Source organism: Protopterus annectens, chromosome 11.part0, assembly GCF_019279795.1.
Source record: "Protopterus annectens isolate FY-2018-M chromosome 11.part0, PAN1.0, whole genome shotgun sequence".
Taxonomy (NCBI): domain Eukaryota; kingdom Metazoa; phylum Chordata; order Ceratodontiformes; family Protopteridae; genus Protopterus; species Protopterus annectens.
In genome coordinates this window covers 1,324,640,645-1,324,647,279 of record NC_056745.1, presented here as the reverse complement: position 1 = coordinate 1,324,647,279, position 6,635 = coordinate 1,324,640,645, and positions in this window count along the sequence as shown.

The window sequence follows — 6,635 nt, the reverse complement described above, 5'->3', positions numbered from 1 at the left end:
GGAAATGTGACAGGTTGCTGTGGTATAGCTACTCCTGCTTTTTTTGTTTCAGTCTATCAGATGTAAGGATGTTATACTGGGGGGGGTGTATTTCTATGTTTTTCATATTAGGTTTTAGCCAGAATTCTGTTCCTGCTAATATGTCAGGGAAGGGTTGTGTGATTGCTGATAGCTTGCAGTCATCTTCAAACTTTGTAAGCTAGCAACCCATGAGATTGGCCTTGACTTCCAAAAAATAGATGCCAAAGAGGAGTGTACCCAGCCCTGGGGGCTCCACTGGTGACCAGCCTCTTTGTGTAGGTGGTCTCTCCAATCTTAACTTCATGTGTCCTGTCTGTGAGCCAGCTGGTTACCCAATGTGTTACAGAGAGGTTTATGCCTAATTCTGTAAGTGTGTGAAAAAGGATACTCCATAACTTAGATATTCACAGACAGCTCAGGTACTGTCTTGACAGAACTAAATCTTTCAGATCTTTCTATCAATTGTTCATTTCTTGTGAAGGTAAGAAGAAGGGACAACCTGTGTCAAAGCAGACTATTTCTAAATGGTTGGCTAAAAGGCTATTACCTTTTGTTATACTCATCATGATAAATCTGTTTCAGGCAGGGTCAAAGCAACTCTACAAGGACCTTGGCTTCTTCTATGTTTTTTGGAAAGGGTTGTATTCTAGAAGCTACTACTTGGTCCTCTGTATATATGTTTACAAAGTACTATAAGCTGGGTTCCTTCTCTAGGGCTAGATCATGCTTTGCTGGGACCATTTTTCAGGGACTGCTGGACCCTTTTCCTTCTACCTCCCAAATAAAGTTAGGTATGGTAATCTACCCATATAGCTAAGGCTAATACAGCAGTGCTCCATATGAAGAGCATAGTAGTTGTGTAAGTAGAACTTACCATAACAATAGATATTCAAATAATCGGTGCTGCAGTAGCTGTTCCCTCCATTCACCCCCCTTGTTTTTTGGTCTGTTTTTTATGGTAGGATGTGGACATTTATTTTTTATTATTCTTAGCCTTGTCCTTTCAGGACTCAGACTCCCTCTCTCTGCTGGCACGAAAGATCTGAAAGGCTCTGAAGGGCTTTGAGCCTAAACCTTTTTTTAGTCAGCTCTGCTCTTGACAATTTGGGCACATGTGAGGTGCCCTGAAGCTTTGGAAGATGGGTGTCTGTTATATCCTTGGCAGGATATAACCTATATAGCTAAGGCTACTACAGCAGTGATAATTTAAACATCTACTGTTATGGTATGTTCAACTTACACAACAGTATTTTCCATACACTCAATAAAGGTATGCATTTCTCCTTACAAAATTCATTCTGATTTGGTTAACTAATAATCATTCATTCTAGCATTACTTGTTTTACCCATTTCAGGGTCATGGGTAAGTTATGGTCAATCCAACATTTGGTTCAAGGCTGAGAAACTAAATTTGAATATGGCACAAGTGTATCAGTAGAATGTGCACACATATTCACACAGGATGTGCACTTGTAGGCAGTTTATAGAAATCACCAATTTATCTGTAGCATAGGTCTTTGGTGTATAGCAAGAAACCACAGTAGCCAGGAAAATCCACACAAACACCAGGCACAAGGATGATGTGCAGACTGCATCCCAGTCTAGAATCACCTAATCGTCTACAGTATATTTTTGGGTGTGGGGGCAACCAGAGCATGTATCAAAACACATCAAGTTTGTCTAAACTGGGATGGAGGTGTCTAGTGTACCCAACAAAAACCAGTGCAGAATTTATACAGAAAACTCCCTGATTAAGAAGTGAACTGGAGATATAGGTAAATGTATTTACATTTCTCTAAATAAGAGTATATTTGAATATCGCTTATTTTTAAATATTTTGGAATTTATTCCCTGCTGCCCTTGTTGATATCTGACCATGAGCTGCATTTACTGCAGCTGATAGTACACAATACAGAATAATAACAATTTAATGAGCATGTCACATCCCTTTTATACATGGGCTTGATTCCAGTAACTTCTACTTACATATTTGTGCAAGTGAATGTAAATTAACTTGGAAAAAACTCAGGTTGTTTATGAAATAAACAGCTATGTCTGATGAGATCTGGCTGTCACACAGATCAAATAAATAAATACACAATAAAGTGGACTATGCAGATAAACAACTATACAAGTCCAATGGAACACTACAATTCATTATTTAAAAAAAAAATGTTTACATACCTGTGGTTAAATTCTCCATGTTTTATGTCTTTTTGAACAGGTGTTGTTTTTATAAATGTAAGTTGAATAGATAGGAATTCGATTTTTGGTGTCATATAGTGTAGCAAATAGTGGCTTGTTCATATACGTTTGGCATATCTTGTGATATGTGATATGTGGAGGGAAAACCAGAAGGCTCAGTCTTATATTTTTCATAAAATTGTGGTTTCTAGCAAATTAGTGGCAAATCAAGACTGAAGTTAGAAAATAATGACAGACATTTGAATTTCAGACTTCATACCCTTCAGCAAATTCATGCGAATGCAAAACCTATTATTCTATCAACTTTCTAAGTTTATAAGAGCAATATTTAAAAACTGTCCCTATTTTTGGGCTTTTGTCCGACTTTTGTTTTTGGCTTTGTCCAGATTTCTTGCTCTAAGAGGTTGAGAGGTATGATGGATGTTGTGTATAGTTGATAGCTTGATATAAATCTAGATATTTTTGCATTCATATGCATAAATACTAACAGAAGATGACTAATTGTAACTTGCCCTTTGCAACTGTCTTTCTTTCCTACCTGTACCACAAAGCTTTGAAGCCCCATTTAGACCTACACATCACTCCCACCTCTGACAATATATTCCAGGGCTCATTACACTTTCTGTAAATTATTGTTTCCTGATGTTAATTTTAAATCTGGTTTAGAGCCACAGTTTATCATGTTCAGTTCAGTAGCAGCAGTTTGTACACTAGCAACATATCAGAGCAGCAGAGGAAATCTTGCTTCTCAACCTGATAATGCTGAGCCCATACCACTAAAATGAAAAACAGCTTTGCAGGACCATGAAATATAAACACACACACACACACACACACACACACACACACACACACACACACACACACACACACACACACACACACTTTCTGCTGAGACAAAAAAAATCCACTTAACCCTAATGCAGATGGGCTGCATCCCTGTTCAGATTAACCACATTTTAAGTCAATGATTTCTTTTTTTTCCCATAATAAATCTTTATTGTTATATTATTTTCAAACACAAATAAGAACAAAAATAACATATATTCACAAATCAAGCATTAACTAATATCACTAATAACCACACTCTATATACAATATTTACAAGAATGCTTCCATGTAATACAGTTGAATATTAAAAAGCATAAGAATAAATGCAAGTAATAGACAGTTGATTACTAAATTCTCTCCACACACATAAATAATTATTAATATTTCCAAGTTGAAAATACTATGCTAGTCTAATATTAAAAATCTGTTCCCAAATTTTTGGATTATTAACATTTTTATTTTGTGGGTTTAATAGTAATTTATGAGCCAATATATGTTTTGTTGCTAGAACTCTAAAGTTCTGCCATGAAGTTTTAAATGGGTCTAACCAATTTGAAGCTATATAAAGCTTCATTAATAGAATTAATATATATAATAATTTGTGATTTAGGGATCTCTCTCGGGGGAATATGCAGAATCATAAATTTCCATGATAACGTTGTACTCTGGTAACCCACCTTCTGAAGTTGGATCTTAAGGGAATTCCAAAGTTTGAAATTACATTTACAACTCCAGAACATATGAAGAAGATCAGCTGGTTGATTCTTACAGTATGGACAAGTTGGTGAATTTTTGGGATTAAATTTATGCAGGGTAAAATGTGTATAATATGCATTGTTCCAAATCATCAACTGGGTATATATTAATTTTTGAAGAGAAGTAGATTTGATGGTCAAGTCAATTGCTTTTAACATATTACTTCTATCTGTCAGTAAGATTTTCTCTTCCCAGTAGTTTGATAACAAAATTTTATCATGAAACTGAAATTCTTTAATTAATTGATTTGTTGTCATGATATATTTAAGATCCTGTTGGAGAGCTTGCCACAACAAAGAGCATCTATTAATAGCCTCTTCTTCCGGTTTAAAACTGTTAAAATAGCTTATAGTAAGTCAAAGTTAGATTAACTATCAATGGAAACTTGTTGAGATCAATTAGTTGATTATTCAATTTTAAATTAGGATTCTTATGAAAGGGTTGAAAAACCATCATATGTTGAACCAAATCTAATGAATGAAATAAATTATGTAAAGAGAGTATGTTCGTTTTGATGTGTTCAATAATCCCATAGAATTTCAATGTATCCTTACCTAAAAAAAGTATTGCTTTAGGATTGATATTTAACTTTAGAATATATTTATAATTCAGAACTACCCAAGGTGGTGTCCACTTAGTATTATTTATATCATAATTGGCAATTCTTAAAATTCTATTAGAATTTACAATTAAATAATACATTTCAAAATTAGGTAATTCCAGTCCTCCTCTATTTTTGGGGTCATTAATTTATCATAAGATATCCTGGTTTTCTTTGGTTCCCAAATGAATTTAGCCAATTCTTTATGAATCCGTTTAAAAACGACTTTGAAAGTAATAAATTGGCTGACCTAAAAATATACAGTAATCGTGGCAATATGTTCATTTTGATAATTGAAACTTTTGCTAATATTGGCAGTCGTAAATTTTTCCATCTCCCAAAATCAGAAATTATTTGTTCCCAGATTGCTTTAATATTATTATTATAAAAGTCTTTATTATCAGTAGAGAACTCAATACCTAGATATTTAATATTTTCTTTAAATGATACCTGTCCCACTAAGGGCAATAACGAAAAGGGTTTAGGTGTCTTTAAAGGGAAGATGTACCCCGGGATTCATGAAGCTCAGCGCAAGGCCGGCGTAAGGCCTGCGCCGGTGGTGCAGTGAATAGCCGGCGCAGTAGCGCCATATACATATTAATGAGAGTGCACCGGAATCACAGACACGTGCGTAGTGTACGTGAGCGAGCCCAGGTAGGATGCGTCTGGAGGCGTGTCTAAGCTGGCATGAGGTGAGCAACCTAATGTGCTGACAGCCACGGTCCGCCCACAATAGTAATGGCAGCAGCCAGGTCCCGTGCAGAATGAAACGCACATACAGTATGCAACATAGTACCCGTCCCAAATTAACAGAGAAGCAAATACAAGCCACGAAGGCATACGTGTAACCGTCCAAGGAGCAAAGGATACGCATAAGACCACGTTCGTCCCGCAATGCACCGTCAGTGTTTACACTCAGAGAAGGTGTACAGCCGCATGTCAGCGCGCCGCACCGACATAGGAGCAGCGATTAAGGTCACCACCTGTCCCACTTTGGTTGGGGCAGTCTCTCCATGGCCAGTTGTGTCCCGAAAAAACGTATTAGAAATGGCTGATGTGCTACGATTGTAGGACACAATGATATCCCGTATTTAATGTAATGGTAGCATGAATTGGTTATTTCTGTAACAGAAATACCTAAATGACACAAGAAACAGAATAAGCAAGCAAATTGCCACAACAATAAGCTTATATTTAGGCAAACAAGTGAAGTTCTATGCTATATAGTGACCGATTGTATGTGTCGGCCTGTAAAGTCAGATGTGAGTCCCGGAAATATCCCAGATCGGAAACTGGAAAAGGTGGAAACCCCAGTAGCAACATGGCCATGGTCACCAGGGTTACCTGCTGTCCCAATGTGCCATGGACAGTCCCTGATTGGACAGTTGTGTCCCTGCAACAATCGTAAAAATGGAAAATGACCTCCGATCCCCTGTCAAGAAAATTCCCGCAATATACATGTAATAGTAGCATAAAACATATACATTACTATATGAAACACAGACATGGCATAAGAACATAAATAAGGAACCCAAATGCTTACAGAATAAGCTTATAGTATGGCAAACAAGTGAAGTTCTGTCAACTGCACTAGCCGTGGGTATGTGTAGTCCTGCAAATTCGAAGTTTCCACATAACATGCCCCACTATGGGCATTGGAAAAGGTGCCAACCATAATGGTCACAAGCAGTAGTGACAGTACATAGCCGGGTAGCTGTGTTGACATAACAACAGTAAGGAAGCAAGATACCTCAAACACAGGCAAACATGTGCATAGCAACATATCCCACACCCAGCAACGTCTCTGTTGCATACACTGGATGGTATGATGAAGTGTAATATCCAGAAGCAGAACCCATGCATTCGGATGTACTACACAATAGCCTCATTGTACATGTCAGTCCCACCCATGTATACCTCTGCACCCAAACCTGCTAGCATCCGTGTGCAGCTATACAACCACACACAATGTGCATACCTGAACTGTGGTAAGATGTTTGTGTTAGGCAATGCCACGCGGCAAATACGCACCCACATGTCACCAACCCACCGCAGGTACAGATATGTAAATGGCTGCATGTGAATGTGTCAGCATAATGTGTACATCCCGCATGTAGTATGTACCCGTCCAAACCATCTAGGTTTGCATACGACACGGTGCACATAACTGTACACATGTGGACAAGTCGGTCGTTGGACCACCGTGATCGATGATTATCTA